The sequence below is a fragment of the Phocoena phocoena genome, chromosome X (genome assembly GCF_963924675.1).
Source record: "Phocoena phocoena chromosome X, mPhoPho1.1, whole genome shotgun sequence".
In the NCBI taxonomy this organism is placed as follows: domain Eukaryota; kingdom Metazoa; phylum Chordata; class Mammalia; order Artiodactyla; family Phocoenidae; genus Phocoena; species Phocoena phocoena.
Window position 1 is genome coordinate 102,871,146 of NC_089240.1, and position 24,013 is coordinate 102,895,158.

The 24,013-nt window shown below is 37.3% G+C and overlaps 1 pseudogene; it reads right to left on the bottom strand.

Annotated features, from left to right (window-relative positions):
* Window positions 1-482: 482 nt before the first annotated feature.
* LOC136142772 (ferritin heavy chain pseudogene) lies at window positions 483-1,162 on the bottom strand (annotated as a pseudogene).
* Between the last annotated feature and the right edge of the window lie 22,851 nt (window positions 1,163-24,013).

The window sequence follows — 24,013 nt, forward strand, 5'->3', positions numbered from 1 at the left end:
AACCACCAGAAGCTAAGAAAATGCAAGGAAGGATTCCACTGCAGGTTTTAGAGGGAGATTGGCTCTGGTGACACATTGGTTTCAGACTTCTTGCCTCCAGAACTGAAACAATAAATTTCTGTTGTTTTAAACTCCCCAGTTTGTGGTACTTTGTTATGGCAGACCTAGGAAACGAATACACTATTACTGTATGGTTTCAATTCTTTTAAATTTGTTGAGGATTTGGTCTTATGGCTCAGCATACCTTCTACCTTGGTGAATGTTCCCTGCACTTGTACATGTGTGCTGCACTTGTTGGTATAGCATTCTTATTTTGGCGAGAGGAGTAACAAATTACTCTATTTGAAGGAATGGTACTAAGGAAAGAACTTGTAGATGTTTTGGTACAACTTATAGAAAAGGTAAAGGTAACCCAAACCTGCGTGCACTGCCTTGGTGACCAGGGAAGTCATCCCCGTGGCTATGGGAAGCCAGCCTAAGGCTTAGCTCTCATTATCACTGTTTCCCAGGATGTGCTTGTCAAAGAGATACTCTGCCATGCCAGATTCAGGGGCCCCCATCTTGCGTAAGTTGGTTACATGGTTACACAACTCTTTGATGGATTTCACCTGCTCGTTCAAGTAAAGCATCTCAATGAAGTCACACAAATTGGGATCATTTTTGTCAGTGGCCAATTTGTGCAGTTCCAGTAGTGACTGATTCACACTTTTTTCCAAGTGTAGCACACATTCCATTGCATTCAGCCCATTCTCCCAGTCATCACGGTCTGGCTTCTTGATATCCTGAAGGAAGATTCGGCCACCCCGTTTGTTCTGCAGCTTCATCAGTTTCAAAGCATGTTCCCTCTCCTCACGAGACGAAAGTATTTGGCAAAGTTCTTCAAAGCCACATCATCGTGGTCAAAATAGTATGACATGGATAGGTAGACGTAGGAGGCGTAGAGCTCCAGGCTGATCTGGCGGCTGATGGCAGCCTCCGAGTGCTGGTGGTAGTTCTGGCACACCTGCGAGGGGGATGCGGTCGTCATGGCCGGCGGCTGGGGAGAGGCGGTCGGAGGGCGCTGTGAGGTAGTGGCGAGGGCTGGTTCTGAGCGGCCGGCCGGAGCGGGGGACAAGCGCGGGGTTCTGTCCAAGCACTGTTGAAGCAGGAAACCTCGGTGACTCTCCGCGAAGACTGTGGCCGGTATAGCATTTTTTAAATGTCAACTAGATCAAGTTGGTGGTTTTCAAATCTCTTGTATCTTAACTGATTTTTTTTTCTACATTTTCTATCAGGTACTGGGAGAGGGATGTTTATTCTCTATGAGTGCTGAGTTTTCTATTTTAGTCTGTCAATTTTTACTTAATATAGCTTTTTACATCCACTTTAATATGATTCATATTCAATTTTTATAACTTTCCTTAACTGTTTACTGTCACTCTATGCCTCTTTTATTAAATTGTTTCTACTCAACACCATAGAGTTTAATCTTGCTTTTAAATCTAGTCTGACAATCTCGGCCTTTTTTTTTTTTTTTTGCGGTACGTGGGCCTCTCACTGTTGTGGCCTCTCCCGCTGCGGAGCACAGCCTCCGGACGTGCAGGCTCAGTGGCCATGGCTCATGAGCCCAGCCGCTCTGCGGCATGTGGAATCTTCCCGGGCCAGGGCACGAACCCGTGTCCCCTGCATCGGCAGGCAGACTGTCAGCCACTGCGCCACCAGGGAAGCCCAATCTCTGCCTTTTGATTCTAGTGTTAGACCATTTATTAATTGAATCAGTACAGGTGTTTACTTTGTCTTTACTGCAGATGTTCTGTCACATATAATTTCTCTACAGTCTGATGAACTTCTTTTATCAGTTATTATATTGTATGTCCATTTGGGACAAATTCAGCTTTCCCTACTGAGAAAGTTTTTATTTCATATTCATAGATTGCAAAGATATTCTTCTGTGATTTATTCCAGCAGGTATATAAAGTTTTTACACTTATGTCTATGATCATCCTGAAATGAAATTTTGTGTGTGGAGTAAGATAGCATCCAAGTTCATTTTTTTCCCCATAATCATATCCAGTTGTCCCAGTACCATTTGTTGATAAGACAGACTTTCTTTTCCCCATTAAATTGTAGAAATATATTTGTGGAAAGTCAAATGACCATATAAGCTTAGGTCTTGTTCTGAATTCCCTATTTTATTCCATTTATTGATTCATCTATCCATATATCAATACTATTCTGTCTTAGTTAATGAAGCTTCTTTGTAAGTCTTGACATCTGGGACTAAATGTCACACAATATCACTATCCTTTTGAAAACTAATACTAGCTCTTCTGTAGCATAAATTGTAGAATCCGACTGTCAGTTTCTTCAGTATCATAGCAATATTCCCTCAATTAATGAACATAAATAATCTCTCCATTTATTTAACCATTCTTTAATATTCCTTATCTATGTCATGGGGTTTTCAGTCATGAGCTCTTGGAAAATTTCATTAAATGTATTCCTAACTCTTTAATATTTTCATGCCACTTTAATGATATTTCAGAATTAAAATTCTCAATATTTTGTTGCTAGTATATGTTAATGCAGTTGCTTTTTTATATTTGAACTTATGTGAGTTAGAGTTCTAATATTTTTATTAATGGATTCCTGTAGATTTTTTCTAGCATATAATCATACTCTCTGAAAATAACAGTAGTTTTAGTTCTTATCCAATATTTATGTATTTATTTACTCTTTTGTCTTATTGCTTGGTTAAGACCTACTTCTAATGTTGATTAGAAGTAATGAGAGCAGACATCCCTGACTTTTCCCTATTTTAGGTGGAAACTTCAATATCATAACAGTAAGCTTGATGTTAGCTATAGATCTTTGCTAGAAGCATTTTAGCAGACTGAGGGAGTTCCCTCCTACTTACAGTGTGCTGAAATTAGTTATTATGATTTAGTGTTGAATTTCTTTAAAAACATTCTTTTCTATATCTATTGAGATCATTACTTTTGCTTCTTATTTTTTAAATAGATTTGTGGTGATTTAGATGGATTTTAGAATTTTAAACCAACCTCACATTCCTGAGATAAACCCACTTTGTTAGAATCTATTTTCCTTTTTGTTAAATATTGATGGATTCAATTCATAATGTTTTCTTAAGGAATTTTGATGCTATGCTCCTGAGTTTTGAACTATAAATTAATTTTCTTATAATGCCCTTGTCAGGCTTTTGTATCAAGATCACATTGTCTCATACAATCAGTTGTGACATGTTATTTCTGTTATTTTCTAAAAATGTTTGTGGGAGATTGGTGTTATTTCTTCCTTAAATGTTTGATGATATTCACCAGTAAAATTGTCTGGGTGTGTAGTTACCTATCATTATTGTGCAAACTTCATGCCAGGGCGGGAAAGTGTAGCTTCATGCATCGGGACCCTGTCTTTTCCAAGGGGGTTTCTCAGATGACTGCCTTCTGTTTCAGAGCTCTGATGAATCTGGCACAATCTAGCCACCACAGGGAGAATAGAAGTGCACATTGGGATGGTAGAATGCCATTGATCTTATCTCCTGCTCTGCACAGTGAGCAGACAAAAAAAATCTCAGCTCTCAGCTTCCCCCTTGGGAGGGAAAGAGTTGATCCATGCATCCAGCAATCCATCCTCTCCAGGGCTGCACAAAGGAATGGAATCAGTACTGTATAGCACAGGGAACTATATTCGATATCCTGTCATAAACCATAATGGAAAAGAATATAAAGGAAAGAATGTCTGTATGTGTATAACTGAGTCACTTTGCTGTACAGCAGAGATTGGCACAACATTGTAAATCAACTATACTTCAATTGAAGAAAAATAAAAATTAAGAAAAGAAATAGCATCTGTTTCACCAGTTCTGAAGTTCTGATGGGCCGGTGGCAGCTCGTGTGTAGATGCCATTGTTTCTCTCCCATGATGAACACAGGGTTAATGGATAAAAATTCCTAGTTTTCAGCTTGCCCCTGAGAAGGAAAAGAGTTGATCTGTATGTCCAATGCCCCCGCTTTTCCAGGGCTGACCAAAGAACTAACATCGATCTCACTAGTCTTGAAGCTCTGATAGATCTAGCACAGTCTAGCCACCTGGTGAAGAATGGAGGTAGCAGCTTGGACTGGTAGATGTCATAGCTACCCCTACCTCCTGGGCTCAGCATGGAGGGAACGGACAAAAGCCACAGATGCTTGCTTTTCCCTGGGGAGGGTAGGAGTTGGTAGAGGTATCCAAAATATCTGGCCAGGCTGATTGTCAGGGGTCTTCTTCTGTATGAGGCAAGTCAGTGAAGACTGAAAGAGGTGTCTGCTTTGTCAAATGTATAGACACCAACACAGAAAACCTATGAAAATGAGGAATCAGATAAAGATGTTCCAAACAAAGGAAACAGAGAAATCTCCAGAAACCAGCCCTAATGAAACAGAGTTATGTGATTTTCCTTATAGAGAATTAGAAATAGCTCTTATAAAGATGGACAATGAGGTGGTGGGTAAATCACTTTTTAATTCTAGTATAAAAGTTAAAGACAAAAGTATTTTTAAAAATTATACCTAAAAATGTGTTAAAGGATACACAATATGAATACCTTCAAATTGTGACATGTATTCATGACACCCACTCTGGAAGATTTTTTGAAAAAAAAAAAAAAAACTATGGTGAAAAGTTTCATTTAAATTCTTTCCAAACCCAAGGATCCTTAGGCAGTAAGCAAACTCTAGTAGCATTATCAAAATCCTCCACAAGTTTGCAAATGTTTGAATGTCAGGCTTGAGACATAGAGTCTTGCCACGTTAGATGCTTTCTCTTGCGGGAAGTAAGAGGAAACCTAGAGGTTGTATGGTGCCTGTCATGGCAGGAGAAAGCTGACTTCTGGAGATAGTAAATTCTGACAATGATAACATGAACTGGAGAGGGGAGAAGTTAAAGTGTAGAGCATTTGTATGCAGTTGAACTCTAGTTATCAGCTTAAAAAATGACTGTTATAAGATATATCATATTCTTATAAAATATAATATTATATATGTATTACATAACCCCAAAGTAACCAAAAAATACCTATAGAAATTATACAAAAGAAAAAGCGAAAGGAATGAAAGTATATCAATTCAAAATATCAAAAAAACACAAAGCAAGATGAAGGGGAACAGACAGACAAAAGAATTAAAAGACTAACAGAAAACAACGAATGGCAATAGTAAATACTTTCCTAAGAATAATAATTTAAATGTAAATAGATTAAATTCTCCAACTAGAAGACATAGAATGGCTGAAGGGATAAAAAGCAGGACTGGGCTTCCCTGGTGGCGCAGTGGTTGAGAGTCCCCCTGCCAATGCAGGGGACACGGGTTCGCGCCCCGGTCCGGGAAGATCCCACATGCCACGGAGCGGCTAGGCCCGTGAGCCATGGCTGCTGAGCCTGCGCGTCTGGAGCCTGTACTCCGCAACGGCAGAGGCCACAACAGTGAGAGGCCCGCGTACCGCAAAAACAAAAAACAAACAAAAAAAAGCAGGACTAACTATATGCTATCTACAAGAAAAATCACTATTTTTTTTAATTGAAGTATAGTTGATTCACAGTATTGTGTTAGTTTCAGGTGTACAGCAAAGTGATTCAGTTCTATTCAGTTAAATATATATATGTATATTTCAGATTATTTTTCATTATAGGTTATTACGAGGTACTGAATATAGTACCCTGTGAAAAAGGATGAAATATTGAAATATTGCCATCTGCAGCAACTTGGATGGACCTAGAAACTATCGTACTAAGAAAATCACTTCAGATTTAAGGACACGTATAGGCAGAAAGTGTAGGGATGAAAAGAGATAATATTCCATGTCATTGGCAAACAGTAGAGAGCAGGGTTGACTGATTTTATCAGGCAAAATGATTTTAAATTACAAACTCTCACAAGAAATAAAGAAGGATATTATACAATGATAAAAGGTCAATCCACCAGGAAGATATTTGCACTCAGTATCAGAGCATACACTGGTAGAACTGAAGGAAGAAATAGATAGCAATACAGTAAGAGTAAGAGATTTCAGTACCACACTTTCAAGAAGGGATGGAATATCCAGACAGAAGATCAGTAAGCAAACAGAGGACTTCAATAACACTATAGGCCAAATGTAACAAAGTTTCTATAAACTTTCCACTCAATACCACAATACACCACAATACACATTCTTCTCAACTGAGAATGGATCCTTCTCCAGGATAGATCACATGTTAGATCATGAAACAAGTCTTAACAAATTTAAGATTAAAATCATACCAAGTATCATTTCTGATCACAGTGGAATAAAAATAGAAATCAGTAGCAGAAGGAAAACTGAAAAATTCACAAATATGTGGAAATTAAACCATACACTCTTGAACAACGATTGGGTCAAAAAAGAATCAGAGGAAACTAGAAAATACCTCGAGACAAAAATAAAAACACAACATACCAAAACATATGAAATTGAGAAAAAGAGTACTAAGAGGGATGTTCATAGTTAGAAAAGTCTACATCATAAAAGAAGAAAGATCTCAAAAAATCTAACTTCATACCTCAAAGATTTAGAAAAAGAAAAACAAAGCCCAAAGTTAGCAGAAGGAATTTAAAAAAAAAGACAGAAATAAACCGAATAGAAAATGGAAAAACAGTAGAAAAAAACAGTGAAACTCAGAACTGTTTTTTGAAAAGATTTTTTAAAAAGCAAAAAAACCCTTGGATAGACTAAGATAAAGAGAGAACAATCAGTATCAGAAATGAGAGACATTACAACTTATGCCACAGAAATACAAAGAATCATAAGGACACTACTATGGACAATTATATACCAACAAGCTGAATAGTCTAGAAAAGATGAGTAAATTCCTGGAAACATACAACCTACCAAGACTAAAACATGAAGTCTGAACAGACCTATATCTAATATGGAGATTGAATCAGTAATCAAAAACCTCCCAAAAAAGAAAAGCACAGAGTCAGATGGCTTCACTAGTGAATTCTTAGGAAAAAATACTAATCTTTCTCCAACTTTTCCACAAAATTGAAGAGGAGGGAACACTTCCAGACTCATTTAATGAGTCCCTCACTACCCTGATACTAAAGCCAGACAAAGACCTACAAGAAGGTAGGTGAGAGAGAGAGAATCATAAGAATGTATTACCTTATCAAAAATAAATTGATTGTAAAAAAAATTGGAGATAGTAAGACAGCAAGAAAGGGTCAAAACTTTCAAGTATTATTTTTATTATTGCTTTCCTTAAACATTTGTAATATATGTTTCTTATATAAGAAAGCCTTTCCTAGCGTCTCAAATTTAACTATTTACTATATCTAATACAATTGAATTTTTGCATACGTTGTAAGGAAGGAATAAAAACTTATTTTCCCCATCTGGAAAGTTGTTCTAGCATCATCTATATCTATCTATCTATCTATCATCTATCTATATCTATTTTTATTTTGAGATATATTTTACATAAATAATATAGTGCATAAAACACAATGTAAAGAATAATTATGAGTATGTATAATTTGTAACAACCAAAGTGAAAAAAATAGATCATTTTTAGTATCTCAGAAATCCCTCATGTGTCTATCCTTTCTCCCTATTCTAAATATTTTGACTTTTATGATAATTATTACCTTGCTTTTCTTTATAATTTTACTACTTATATGAATATGTCTATAAATATATTATTTTTCCTTGATTTTGAGTGTGATGCAAAGTGAGCACACTACTGCATTACTTTCTTTTTTATTTATTGCTCAACATTGTGAGAATCTAACATCATTAAATATAGCTATAGTTATTTCATTTGGTTTGCTGTATACTATTCTATTGTATGAATATCTCCAAGTTTGTTCATTCTACTATTGATAGACATTTGAAGATTTTTCCAATTGAAAATCATTACAAACACTGCTGCTGCAAATGTTTTCAATATCTACTAGCAAGCATGTACAAGATTCATTCTGCTTTATATACTTAGATGGGATGTTGCTATATTACAAGTCAAGTGTTATTTAAATGAGTAGATAATGCTAATATTTTTTCCAACATAGTTGAACAACTTACAATCTACCAGTCATGCATGAGATTCTCCTTTGCTTCACAATTTTACCAACAATTGGTGTCATCAGAGGTTTTAGTAATTGCCAATCTGGTATGTATGCAATAATGTTTCATTGAGATTTTAATTTGAATTTGTCTGATTTACTAATGAAGTTAAAGGTATGTTTACATGTTTAGTGGTAATTGGTATATCCTCTTTTGTAAAGTATAGTAAAATTTATGGCCCATTTTTAAAAACTGGTGTTTGGAGATTTTCTTAATGGCTTCTTGTAATTTTTGTTTGTTGGTATGTATTATATACATATACTTAGTTAAATATACATGTTGCACACATCCTCTCCTTACTTTCTTTTACCTTCTCACAGTTTTATTGTGTCTTTAGACGAAGAGAGATTAAGTTTAATGTAATTGAGTTTATCAGTATTTCCTTCATGCATATGGCTGTTTTCATCTAGTTTAACACATCTTTCCCTCAAGATAAAATCATAAAAATATTGTCTTATGCATCTCCTAAAAATGTATAGTTTCCCCTTTCATGCGTTAGTCCTTTTTTCTGCCTGGAATTGATTTTTATAGCATTTGTAAAATTTGGGATGTATTTTATATAGCATATAATTCAGCTTTTTTTTTTTTTTTTTTTGCGATACACGGGCCTCTCACCGCCATGGCCTCTCCTGCTGTGGAGCACAGGCTCTGGACGCCCAGGCCCAGTGGCCATGGCTCCCGGGCCCAGCCACTCCGTGGCACGTGGGATCCCCCCGAACCGGGGCACGAACCCGCATCCCCTGCATCGGCAGGTGGATTCCCAACCACTGCGCCACCAGAGAAGCCCTAATTCAGCATTTTTAAAGTGTACACCTAAGTGGATTATAATATATTTACTGTTGTATAGCCCTCACCACTGTCTAATTCCAGAACTTTCCACTACCCCATAATGAAACCATAGTCATTAGGAGTTAATGTCAATCACCCATCACTCCCATCCCCTGACAATCACTATTCTACTTTCAGTCTCTATGGATTTTCCTGTTCTGCAAATTTCACATAAATGTTATCATAAAATGTGACATTGTAAAATTATTGACCTTCTAGATTCCATTCTAGATCCCAGGAATATTTTGCAACTTTCCAAAGTTTTAGGGACGTTCCTCCTGTGTTAGTTGCTAGGGCTACCATAACAAAATATCACAGACTGTGTGGCTTAAACCACAGAAATTTATTTTCTCACAGTTCTAGAGACTTCAAGTCCTAGAGCAAGGTGTTGGCAGGTTTGATTTCTCCTAAGGCCTCTCTCACATGGCCTTTTCTCTGTGTGCACGCATCTCCAAATATGGTCATATTCTAAGATTCTGGGGTTAGGGTTTCAACATATGAATTTTGAGGGGACACAATTCATTCCATAAAACCTCCCAAACTTTTTGGTTAGTCTGTTGTTTTCCACAGCTGTTACACAGCACCTATCATCTCAGGTGGCAGGAACCTAAGATTGTTTTAGCCTGCAAGGTTTGCAGGAAATGCTGCCCCCAATTTGCAAGCTGCTTTAACAGTAAACCTGCAAGTTACTAACATAAAAACTAACGTTTGAGCCAGTTTTCCAGGGAGATACCAGATAGGTCAGAACAAATAATTAATTACAACTCTATGTGAATAAGTTCTGTTCTTTTTCCTTTGGTGCCAGGAAAGTGGTCCAGCGGTCTGTTATTTTCATGGCTACCATGGAGAAAGGGAGCTTGGGTATGGGAATGGGGTAAGTTAAATGCCACAAGATTCTCAGTTCTTACTGAGAATTGTTTTTTTCATTTTTTTCTTTTTTAGAGCAAGTACATTGTCCAGATTGTTGCAAGCCTTGGTAAGTTTCCAGAATCTAAAAAAAAGTTGATTCTGACAGTTTTTGCCAGTTTTTTCTTGCTTTTATGCATGGTAGAATTGGGGATCATATATTCTGCCATTTTTGCTGATGTCAACCTGGAATTGATCTTTGCATATGATATGCAGTAAAAGTCCTGTTGATTCATCAGTTGTCGCCACATGACTTTTTGTAAAGTTCATCCTTTCTTGCTTTTCTTCAAGGCCATCTCTTTCGTGCATCAATTGTCCATACATAGGTTACTCAGTTTCTAGGATTTTTATTTTCATTCTGAGTGATTTATTTACACATCTATGTCCAAATACCATGCTGTCTGATTATTTTACTTTAAAATAAGTACATTTTTAAACTATTTTTAATTTATTTTTTAGTGAAGTATAGTTGATTTACAATGTTGTGTTAGTTTCTGGTGTACAGTAAAGTGATTCAGTTTTATATATATATTCAGTTTCATATATATATTCTTTTTCATATTCTTTTCCATTATGGTTTATTACAGGATATTGAGTATAGTTCCCTGTGCTATATAGTAGGACCTTGTTTTTTGTCTATTTTATATATAGTAGACTGTATCTACTAATCCCAAACTCCTAATTTATCCCTCCTCCATCCCTTTTCCCCTTTGGTAACCATAAGTTTATTTTCTATGTCTGTAAGTCTGTTTCTGTTTCATAAATAAGTTCATTTGTGTCATATTTTAGATTCCATCCAAATATAAGTGATATCATATGATATTTGTCTTTCTGACTTATTACTTCATTTAGTATAATAGTTTTTAGGTACATCCATGTTGCTGCAAATTTCATTCTTTTATGGCTAAGTAATATTCCATTGTATATATGTACCACATCTTCTTTATCCATTTATCTGTCAATGAACATTTAGGTTGCTTTCATGTTTGCCTGTTGTAAATAGTGCTGCTATGAACATAGGAGTACATGTATCTTTTTGAATTATAGTTTTCTCCAGATATATGCCCAGGAGTGGGATTGCTGGATAATATGACAACTCTATTTTTAGTTTTTTGAGGAGCCTGCATACTCTTCTCCATAGTGGCTGCACCAATTTACAGTCCCGCTAACAGTATAAGAGGGTTCCCTTTTCTCCACAGCCTCTCTAGCACTTGTTATTTGTAGACTATTTAATGATAGCCATTCTGACCAGTGTGAGGTGGTACCTCATTGCAGGTTTGATTTGCATTTCTTTAATAATTAGCGATGTTGAGCATCTTTTCGTGTGCATATTGGCCATCTGTGTGTCTTCTTTGGAGAAATGTCTACTTGGATCTTCTGTCCATTATCTGATTAGGTTGTTTGGTTTTTTGGTTACTTACGTGTATGAGCTGTTTTCATGTTTCAAGCCCTTGTCAGTCACATTGTTTGCAAATATTTTATCCTGGTCCGTAGGTTGTCTTTTTGTTTTGTTGATGGTTTCCCTTGCTGTGAAAAAGCTTATAAGTTTGATTAGGTCCCATTTGTTTATTTTTGCTTTTATTTCTGTTGCCTTGGGAGACTGACCTAAGAAAACATTGGTACAATTTATGTCAGAGAATGTTTTTCCTGTGCTCTCTTCTAGGAGTTTTATGTTATCATGTCTTATATTTAAGTCTTTAATCCATTTTGAGTTTATTTTTGTGTACAGTATGAGGGTGTGTTCTAACTTCATTGACTTACATGTGGCTGTCCAGCTTTCCCAACACCATTTGCTGAAGAGACTGTCTTTTCTCCATTGTATATTCTTGCCTCCTTTGTTGAAGACTGACTGTAGGTTCGTGAGTTTATTTCTGGACTCTCTCTTCTATTCCATTGATCCATATGTCTGTTTTTGTGCCAATACCATTCTGTTTTGATTACTGTAGCTTTGTAGTATTGTCTGAAGTTTGGGAGGGTTATGGCACCTACTTCGTTCTTTTTCCTCAGGATTGATCGGCAATTCTGGGTCCTTCATGGTACCATATAAGTTTTAAGGTTGTTTGTTCTAGTTCTGTGAAAAATGTCATGGGTATTTTGATAGGGATTGCATTAAATCTGTAGATTGCTTTTGGTAGTAATACCATTTTGACAATATTAATTCTTCTAATCCAAAAGCACTGGATATCTTTCCATTTCTTTGAATCATCTTCAGTTTCCTTCCTCAATGTTTTATAATTCTCAGCATATAAGTCTTTCCCCTCCTTGGTCAGGTTTATTCCTAAGTATCTTTTTTTTTTTTTTGATGAGATTTTAGAAGGGATTTTGTTTTGTTTTGTTTTGTTTCTTTGGTTTTTTTTTTTTTTTTTTTTTTTGTGGTATATGAGCCTCTCACTGTTGTGGCCTCTCCCGTTGCAGAGCACAGGCTCCGGATACGCAGGCTCAGCGGCCATGGCTCACGGGCCCAGCCGCTCTGCGGCATGTGGGATCTTCCCAGTCCGGGTCATGAAACTGTGTCCCGTGCATCAGCAGGCGGACTCTCAACCGCTGCGCCACCAGGGAAGCCCCGGGATTTTTTTTTGTTTTACTTTTCCTTTCTGATATTTTATTGTTAGTGTAAAGAAACAACAGATTACTGTATTTTAATCTGTATCCTGCTACCTTGCTGAATTTATCAGTTCTAGTAGTTTTGTGTGGAGTCTTTGAGGTTTTCTATATATTATATAATGTTATCTGCATATAATGGCAATTTTATCTCTTCTCTTCCTATTTGGATACCTTTTATTTCTTTTTCTTGTCTGATTGCTGTGGCTAGGACTTCCAATACTGTGTTGAGTAGAAGTAGTGAGAATGGGCATCCTTGTTTCCAGATTTTACTGTGAAGCCTTTCAGATTTTCACTGTTGAGTTTTACATTGGCTGTTAGTTTATCATAAATAGCTTTTATTATGTTGAGATATGTTCCCTCTATACACACTTTGTTAAGAGTTTTTATCATGAATGGATGCCTAATTATATTGAAGGCTTTTTCTGCATCTATTGAAATAATTATGTGGTTTTTGTCGTTTTTTTTGTTGATGTGGTATATCACATTAATCGTTTTGCATATGTTGAACCATACTTGTGACCATGGGATGAATCCAACTTGATTGTGGTGTATGATCTTTTTTTATGTGTTGTTGCATTCAGTTTGCTAATATTTTGTTGAGAACTTTTGTATCTATATTCATCAAAGATATTGCCCTGTAGTTTTCTTTTTAGGTAGTGTCTTTGTCTGGTTTTGGTATCAGGGTGATGGTGGCTTCATAGAATGACTTTGGGAGTGTTCCTTCCTATTCAATCTTTCGGAGGAATTTGAGAAGGATCAGTATAAGTTCTTTGTATGTTTGGTAGAATTCCCCAGTGAAGCCATCTTGTTCTGGACTTCTGTTTGCGGGGAGTTTTTCTTATTACAGATTCTATTTCACTTCTAGTGATTGATCTGTTCAAATTATCTATTTCTTCTTGATTCACTTTTGGTGGGCTGTATGTCTCTAGAAACTTGTCCATTTCTTCTAGGTTGTCCAATGTTGGCATATAATTGTTCATAGTATTCTCTTATGGTTTTTTGTAATATTTCTGTGGTATCAGTTGTTATTTCTCCTCTTTCATTTCTTATTTTGTTTATTTGGGTCCTTTATCTTTTCTTCTTGGTGAGCCTGGACAGAGGTTTGTCAATTTTGTTTACCCTTTCAAGGAACTAGCTCTTGATTTTATTGATTTTTTTTCCTATTTTTTCAATCTCTATTTCATTTCTTTCCTCTCTGATATTTATCATTTCTTTCCTTTTGGTGACTTTAGGTTTTGTTTGTTCTTTTTCTGACTTTTTGGGGTGGTAGGCTAGGTTGTTTATTTGAGATTTTTCTTGTTTTTTTGAGGAAGACCTGTATCACTATGGACTTCCCTCTTAGGAATGCTATTGCTGCATCCCATAGATTTTGTATGGTTGTGTTTTCATTGTCATTTGTCTCAAGGTATTTTTTAATTTCCTCTTTGATTTCATTGTTGCACCATTGGTTTTTTAGTAGCATGTTGTTTAGTCTCCATGTAATCATTTTTTTCTTGTTTCTCTTTCTGTGGTTGAATTCTAGTTTCATGACATTGTGGTCAGAAAAAATGCTTAAATTGACTTCTTTCCTCTTAAATTTGTTGAGGTTTGTTTTGTACGTAGGCAGTCCTAGAGACTATTCCATATGCACTTGAAAAGAATGTGTATTCTAGTTTTTTTTGGATGTGATGTACTAAAAATATCAATTAAGTCTAACTGTTCTATTGTATCATTTAGGATATCCGTTGCCTTTTTTTTTTTTTTTTTATGCGGTACACGGGCCTCTCACTGTTGTGGCCTCTCCCGTTGTGGAGCAACAGGCTCCGGACACACAGGCTCAGCAGCCATGGCTCATAGGCACAGCCGTTCCGTGGCATGTGGGATCTTCCCGGACCGGGGCATGAACCCATGCCCCTTGCATCAGCAGGCGGACTCTCAACCACTGTGCCACCAGGGAAGCCCCTGTTGACTTCTTGATTTTTTGTCTGGAATATCTGTCCATTGATGTGAGTGGGTTTTTAAAGTCTCCTACTATTTTTGTTTTCCTGTTAATTTCTCCCTTTATGTCTGTTAGTATTTGTTTTATATACTTAGGTGCTACTATACTGGGTGCATATATGTTAATGAATATAATATCATTTTCTTGTATTTATCCTTGTATCATTATATAGTGTCCTTCTTTATCTTTCTTTATGGCCTTTTAAAGTCTATTTTTTCTGGTATGTCTATTGCTACCCTGATTTCTTCATAGTTTCTAGTTCCTTTTTTACAGTCATCTGCATTTCTCTTGGTAGCTTTTCTTAATTCCTTCAGTATTTTCATTACCTCCTTTTTGAATTTGAGGTCTAGTAGACTGGAGAGGTTTGTTTCATTGTTTGTACTTTCAGGGTAATCCTCTTGATCTCTTAATTGGAAGTGGTTCCTCTGCTTCTTAGTTTTACTTATATTTCTCTGACTCTATGAGTTTAGGAGAAACAGTTATCTACTATGGTCCAGGAGGGTTCTTATGTGGGAGTATCCCCATGTAGCCTGTGTGAGTCTCATATTTTTGGTGCAAGGGCTGGTTTTAGTATGGATGCTTGCCACATTTTCTCTCAGTTATCCCCTTTGTAGGGGGTGTGACTGGTGTGGTGACCAGAGCCTGCAGTGGATGTTGAGCAGGCCTCCTCTTTGCTCTGTGGTTGTCACAGCCCTGTTGGGTGCAGGGTCTGCTCCCCAGTTGTTGGAGTAGATGCCCCCAGATCTGTTTCTGAACTGTGGTGTGAGGTAGGAGGAACTGGAGTTCTCCCACTGGGAGAGGAGCCACTGAGTATTCCTCCACAGGAGCTGTCCACTAGGAAGTGCACTCTGTGGTATCACCTGTCACCTGTTGTGCAAGCTCACCAACTACACTGTTTTGGCACTGCCCTCAGCACTGCCTCAACCTTGGAAATTCAGGCAGTTGGCCCAGGTGTCCCGCAGGTGCTCTGTTCACAAAGCGCTTAGTGCATATCTGTTGGCACAGAACCACTGAGGTCAGGCACTGGGACCACCATAGTCCCACACTTGGACCTGCCCTCGGAGCTACCAAGTCAGCCCAGACCCCAGCCCTACCTCTACATGTGTGTGCTTGCAGAGCCTATAGGTTGCTATCACCAGACCTGCCCCAGCCATGGGAGCACCAGTAATCGGCTCAGATGTCCTGCAGGCAGTGAGTTTACAAAGCCACCTGTGGTGCATAAATCCGCTGATCACACAGTGACTGCTTCTGAAGTGTTGGGGCTCCTGGGGATTGGCTTGGATTTCAGCCCCACCTCTGCATGTGGGCAACCTGCAGGTGCTTATGTGCTCCCAGAACTCCACACCCACTGTAAGCATGCTGAAAATGAGGATGCACCAGTAGGCCCCACCCTTCTAGCATGCATGTTAACAATGCGGCTTCAGTGGCAGACCTGGGTCCTTCCTGTGCACACCCCAGGTTGCAGCTTAGATCACAGTCCAGCTCCTTCAGGCTCTCTCCACACAGCCAACCCCTGTCCTTTCTCTGGGTCCGCTGAAGCCAGAGTTTCAGCACCCAGCCCCCACGCACACCAGAAGTACATCTTGGGTTGGGGAGTGCAAGGAAGTGGCATGGACCCTCTGTGCTGGTCTTTCTCTGTTTTGCCTGCTGCAAGCTGGCTGCTGCACTCTCCTCTGAGCCTCGGAAGCTCCCTTTCTGTCCCGGCTGATCTCCCCACCAGTGATGCGGCTTCCCAGGGTGAGGGAACCTTTCCTCTTTCACAGCTCCCTTCCAGAGGTGCAGGTCCCATCCAAATTCCTTTTTGTTGTTGTTGTTTTGTCCTACTTTGTTACGTGGTGATCTTCCTTGCGGTTTTGTTTTTATGAGATCTTCTGCCAGTGTTCAGCAGGTATTCTGTGAGAATTGTTCCACGTGTAGATGTACTTTTGATGTATTTGTGGGAGGAGGTGAGCTTCATGTCCTTCTATTCTGCAACCTTGATCTGGCCCCTTATTTTTTAAACTGTTAAAGCAAGTTATTCAACCCTTGTATTTTCTTTCAGGAATGGCTTGGGTATTCTTGATCCTTTCTGTTTCCATACAAGATTTAAAAATCAGTTGTGAAGTCCCGCAGTATAATCTGTGGGGTTTTTTATTGGAGTTCTATTGAATCTAAAATTGATGTGGGGGTAATGGACATATTTAAAATATTAAGTCCATAAATTCATTAACATGGTATATCTCTACATTCAGGAAATCTTTAATATCTCCTATTAAAATTTTATAATTGTCTCCAAAGACAATTGCAATACTGTGATACATTTGTTCTTACTTCATGATTTTGACAGTATTGTGAATGGTATACTTTATTTTTTGTGTGTGTTACTGGCATGTTGAAATACAATTGATATTTTTTAAAGTTAATGTTTTATATAGCCAACAAACCTACTAAACTGCCTTATCTTTTAGCTGCCTTATTAATACTAAAATATTTATCAGTTGATTCTTTTAGATATTTTTACATATGCCATTGTGGTAGGCAAAAATATGGCCCCTCCCTGCAAAGAATCCACATGCTAATTCGCAGACCCAATCTCCTAGGACCCTGTGAATATGATGAGATTATCCTGAATTGTTCATTTGGTCCAAATGTAATCGCCTGAGCCCTTAAAAGTGAAGAGAAAGGCTTAAGAACAAGTAAGAGAGATCTAAGGAATGGTAAGGATTTAGCACACTGCAGTTGTCTTGAAGAAGAAGGGATTCCTATATCATAAGAATAACATGTTCCTACAACCACAAGGAATTGAATTCTTTTAACGCAGGTGAGCTTGGCAGAGGAGCCTGAGCCTCAGATAAGAACTGAAACTCTGGTCAGTATTTTTATTTTAGCTGGGTGGGACAACAAGCAGAGTATCTAGCCATGTTTTCCTTTATGAATTTTATAATTTTAGCTATTACATTTTGGTCCTTGATTTATTTTGAGTTAAGTTTTGTATGTCATGGAGTGTAGGGTTCCAACTTCATTCTCTTGCATGTGGATATCCTATTTTCCCAGCACCATTTGTTGAAGACTATACTTCCCCCATTGAATGGTTATGGCTCCCTTCCTCTTTCTAATTTTTAATAGGTTTTCTTCTGCCTTAATGTTCTTGTTACCACCTCTGGTATAACGTTGAGTAGCATGGGAAACTTTTCAAACTTTCACTATTATGTATGAGATTGGTTGTAGTTGTCATTGTTGTTCTTGGGGGAGGTTGTAAATACTTTTTTTTTTCTTTGCGGTATGCGGGCTTCTCACTGCCGTGGCCTCTCCCGTTGCGGAGCACAGGCTCTGGACGTGCAGGCTCAGCGGCCATGGCTCACGGGCCCAGCCGCTCCACGGCATGTGGGATCCTCCCAGACCGGGGCACGAACCCGCATCCCCTGCATCAGCAGGCGGACTCTCAACCACTGCGCCACCAGGGAAGCCCCAACATAAACTAATATTGGACTTTATCAGATGGTTTTTCTGGATATTTTGAAATTATCATGTGATGTTTCTTGTTTAATTGCCTAATGCAAAGCTTCATACTACTGAATTATCTAATATTAAACTCACCTTATGTTTCTCTGATAAACTTAATATAGTAATGTTGTAATATACTTTTTATAACATACTTTTTATATTTGATTTGCATTTTGTTTAGGATTTTGAAGCTTACAAGAATGACTGATCTGTAAGCTTTGTTTCATTACAATACTATTGATAGGTTTTTGATCAAGATCATTTAGTTTAATAAAAAGAGTTGATGTGGGTACACTCTTCTGCTTTCTAGAAGAGTTTCTCTAATATTATAATTGTTTCTTCTGTGAACATTCAGTATATTTTCTCAGTGGGAAGATACATTATTAATATAATTTCTTTTTTTAATATTCATACTACTGACATATTCAGATTTTCAATTTTTTTATCAATTTCATTGTTATATTATCTTCTGAACCTATTTCATTTAACTTTACAAATATATTATCATAAAGTTAACATTCTCTTTTTAAGTTTTAATGTCTATAACCATCTTTAATTTTGTTAATTTTAATTTTGTTTAATATTATTTATTTTCATTCCTGATATTCATTAGTTGTGCCTGCTATATTTTCTTACTTTCTCACTCAGTCTTGCCTAGAGGATAAATTTTATTGATCTTTTCAAAGAACCAACTTTTCTTACTATATCAACTTTGTTTCTGTTTTATTCATTTCTGTTTTGTATTTATTAGTTTTACTTTCTCTAGTTTATTCTCCCTTTTTTACTTCTTTATATACATTAATTTATATGCATAATTTATTTTCAGTCTTTCCTGTTTTCTAGTATGGACATTCAGTATCACAAAATTTCCTCTTCATGTTGCTTATTTCTATTCACCCATGTTTGTTATGTTTCATTATTGATCATTTCAACATATTTTCTAATGTCTGTTATTTCTTCTTTGATCTGTGTTATTTAAAAGTAAATTTCTTAATTGTCAAATATGTTACACTAGTCATCTAAAAATTGATATTTAACTTAATTGTAGAAAATGTGTTCTGCAAAGTTTGCTTATGAAATTTTGATGAAATCTGCCTTATAATCTAGTATATCATAAATATTTGTAAATGTCTCATGTAAAGATCTTGTAAAGAATGTATAGCCCCACCTACAAATACTGTTACCTTAAGGGATTAGGATTTAAACATATGAATTCTGGTGGGACAGAAATGTTCAGACCATAGCAATGGATAAACAGAATCTGGTATATACATACAATGGAATATTATGCAGTCTTAAAAAGAAGGAAATTCTGTCATGTGCTATAATATGGATAAAACTCAAGCACATTATGCTACGTAAAATAAACCAGTCACAAAGGGCAAACCCTCTATGATTTTACTCATATGAATTATTTAAAGTAGTCAAAATCATTGAAACAGATAGTAGAAAGGTGGTTGCAGAGGGCTAGAGTGGGAGAGGGAAATTTGTATTTAGTGGATTCAAAGGTTCAGTTTTACAAGATGACAAAGTTCTAGAGATCTGTTGCACAACAGTGTGAATATACTTAACACTACTGAACTAGACCCTTTAAAATAGTAAGAATGGTAAATTTAATGTTACGTGTTTTACCACAATAAAAAACTATTTTGGCAGCTAGGTAGCCAGGGGTGGAAGGAAGCCACAGCTGAAACCCCAAGTCGGTCCCTACGCTACACTATCCCACCATCTCATCTCTCGCACCTTGAGTAGGGACCTTCAAGATGGCAGAGGAGTAAGACGTGAAGATCACCTTCCTCCCCACAAATACATCAAATATACTTCTACATGTGGAACAACTCCTACAGAACACCTACCGAACACTGGCAGAAGACCTCAGGCTTCCCAAAAGACACCCTCAGGTGACCGACATGCAGAGGTGGGGCCAAATCCAAAGCAGAACCCCAGAAGCTGTGCGAACAAAGAAGAGAAAGAGAAATTTCTCCCAGCAGCCTCAGAAGTAGCGGATTAAATCTCCACAATCACCTTGATGTACCCTGCATCTGTGGAACACCCGAATAGACAATTAATCATCCCAAAATTGAGGCAGTGGCCTTTGGGAGCAACTGTAGACTTGGGGTTCACTTTCAGCATCTCCTTTGTTTCTGGTTTTATGTTTATTATAGTTTAGTATTTAGAGCTTATTATCATTGGTAGATTTGTTTATTGATTTGGTTGCTCTCTTCCTTTTTTAATATATATTTTTTCCTTTTTCTCTTTTTGTGAGTGTGTATGGGTATGCTTCTTTGTGTGATTTTGTCTGTATAGCTTTGCTTTTACCATTTGTCCTAGGGTTCTGTCTGTCCTTTTTTTTTTTTTTGTATAGTTTTCAATGCTTGTTGTCATTTGTGGATTTGTTTTTTTGGTTTGGTTGTTCTCTTCTTTCTTTCACTTTTTAAATTTTATTTATTTATTTATGGCTGTGTTGGGTCTTCGTTTCTGTGTGAGGGCTTTCTCTAGTTGTGGCAAGCAGGGGCCACTCATCATTGTGGTGTGTGGGCCTCTTACTATCGCGGCCTCTCTTGTTGTGGAGCACAGGCTCCAGATGCGCAGGCTCAGTAATTGTGGCTCATGGACCCAGTTGCTCCATGGCATGTGGGATCTTCCCAGACCAGGGCTCAAACCCATGTCCCCTGCATTGGCAGGCAGATTCTCAACCACTGGGCCACCAGGGAAGCCCCACTTTTTATTTTTACTACTTTTTTATTTTTAATAATTTTTAAATTTTAATTATTTTACTTTAATTTACTTATTTTTTCTTTCTTTCTTTCTAATTTTTTCTCCCTTTTCTTCTGGGCCGAGTGGCTGACAGGGTCTTGGTGCTCTGGCCGGGAGTCAGGCCTGAGCCTCTAATGTGGGAGAGCTGAGTTCAGGACATTGGTCCACCAGAGACCTCCCGGCCCCATGTAATATCAACCGGTGAAAGGTCTCTCAGAGATCTCCATCTCAACACAAAGACCCAGCTCCACTCAACAACCAGCAAGCAACAGTGCTGGACAACCTATGCCAAACAGCTAGCAAGACAGTAACACAACCACACCCATTAGCAGAGAGGCTGCCTAAAATCATAAGTTCACATACACCCCAAAACACACCACCGGATGCCGTCCTGCCCACCAAAAAGACAAGATTCAGTCTCATCCACCAGAACACAGGCACCAGTCCCCTCCACCAGGAAGCCTACACAACCAACTGAACCAACCTTACCCACTGGGGGCAGACACCAAAATCAATGGGAACTACGAACCTGCAGCTTGCAAAAAGGAGACCCCAAACACAGTAAGTTAAGCAAAATGAGAAAACAGGGAAACATACAGCAGGTGAAGGAGCAAGGTAAAAACCCATGAGACCTAACAAATGAAGAGGAAATAGGAAGTCTACCTGAAAAAGAATTCAGAATAACGATAGTAAAGATAATCCAAAATCTTGGAAATAGAATGGTGAAAATACAAGAAGTGTTTAACAAGGACCCAGAAGAACTAAAGAGCAAACAAACAATGATGAACAACACAATAAATGAAATTAAAATTTCTCTAGAAGGAACCAATAGCAGAATAACTGAGGCAGAAGAATGGATAAGTGACCTGGAAGATAAAATAGTGGAAATAGCTACCACGGAGTAGAATAAAGAAAAAAGAATGAAAAAAATTGAGGACAATCTCAGAGACCTCTGGGACAACATTAAACGCACCAACATTCGAATTATAGGGGTCGCAAAAGAAGAAGAGTAAAAGAAAGGGACTTAGAAAATATTTGAAGAGATTATAGTTGAACACTTCCCTAACATGGGAAAGGAAATAGTCAATCAAGTCCAGGAAGTGCAGAGAGTCCCATACAAGATAAATCCAAGGAGAAACAGGCCAAGACACATATTAATCAAACTATCAAAATTTAAATAAAAAGAAAAAATATTAAAAGCAGCAAGGGAAAAGCAACAAATAACATACAAGGGAATCCCCATAACGTTAACATCTGATCTTTCAGCAAAAACTCTGCAAGCCAGAAGGGAGTGACAGGACATGTTTAAAGTGATGAAAGGGAAAAACCTACAACCAAGATTACTCTACCCAGCAAGGATCTCGTTCAGATTTGACAGAGAAATTAAAACCTTTACAGACAAGCAAAAGCTAAGAGAATTCAGCACCACCAAACCAGCTCTACAACAAATGCTAAAGGAACTTCTCTAGGCAGGAAACACAGGAGAATGAAAGGATCTACAATAACTAACCCAAAACAATTAAGTAAATGGTAATAGGAACATACATTTCGATAATTACCTTAAATGTAAATTAAGTAAATGCTCCAGCCAAAAGACATAGACTGGCTGAATGGGTAGAAAAACAAGACCTATATATATATGCTGTCTACAAGAGACCCACTTCAGACCTAGAGACACATACAGACTGAAAGTGAGGGGATGGAAAAATGTATTCCATGCAGATTGAAATCAGAAGAAAGCTGGAGTAGCAATTCTCATATCAGACAAAATAGACTTTAAAATAAAGAATATTACAAGCGACAACGAAGGACACTACATAATGATCAAGGGATCAATCCAAGAAGAAGATATCACAATTGTAAATATGTATGCACCCAACCTAGGAGCACCTCAATGCATAAGGAAAATGCTAACGGGCATAAAAGGGGAAATCGACAGTAACACAGTAATAGCGGGGAATTTTAACACCCCACTTTCACCAATGGACAGATCATACAAAATGAAAATAAATAAGGAAACACAAGCTTTAAATAACACTTTAAACGAGATGGACTTAATTGATATTTATAGAACATTCCATCCAAAAACAATAGGATGCACTTTCTTCTCAAGTGCTCATTGAACATTCTCTAGGAGATATCATATCTTGGGTCACAAATCAAGCCTCAGAAAGTTTAAGAAAATTGAAATAGTATCAAGTATGTTTTCCAAACACAAGGCTCTGAGACTAGATATCAATTACAGGAAAAAAATGTGTAAGAAATACAAGCACATGGAGACTAAACAACACACTATTAAGTAACCAAGAGATTAATGGAGAAAACAAAGAGGAAATCAAAATATACCTAGAAACATATGACAATGAAAACTTGACCAAAAACCTATGGGATGCAGCAAAAGCAGTTCTAAGAGGGAAGATTTTAGCAATATAGTCCTACTTCAAGAAAAAAGAAAAATCTCAAATAAACAACCTAACCTTACACCTAAAGCAATTAGAGAGAGAAGAACAAAAAAACTCCAAAGTTAGCAGAAAGAAAGAAATCATAAAGATCAGATGAGAAATAAATGAAGCTCAAAAAAATAAATAAACTCAAAATAAACTCAAAAAGAAATGAAGGAAATGGTAGCAAAGAGCAATAAAACTAAAGGCTGGTTCTTTGAGAAGATAAACAAAATTGATAAACCATTATCCAGACGCAGTACTCAAAAGAGGGAGAAGACTCAAATCAATAGATTTGGAAATGAAAAAGAAGTAACAACTGACACTGTAGAAATACAAAGGATCATGAGAGATTGCTACAAGCAACTATATGCCAATAAAATGGACAACCTGGAAGACATGGTAAAATTCTGAGAAAAGCAGAACCTTCTGAGACTGAACCAGGAGGAAATAGAAAATATAAACTCACCTATCACAGGCACTGATATTGAAACTGTGATTAAAAATCTTCCAACAAACAAAAGTCCAGGACCAGATGGCTTCACACGTGAATTCTCTCAAACATTTAGAGAAGAGTTAACACCTATACTTCTCAAACTCTTCCAAGATATAGCAGAGGGAGGAATACTTCCAAACTCATTTGGGGAGGCCATCATCACCCTGATACCAAAACCAGGCAAAGTTGTCACAAAAAAAGAAAACTACAGGCCAATATCACCAATGAACATAGATACAAAAGTCCTCAACAAAATACTAGCAAACAGAATCCAACAGCATGTTAAAGAGATCATACACCATGATCAGTGGGGTTTATCCCAGGAATGCAATGTTTCTTCAATATACGCAAATCAATCAATGTGATACACCATATTAACAAATTGAAAGATAAAAACCATATGAT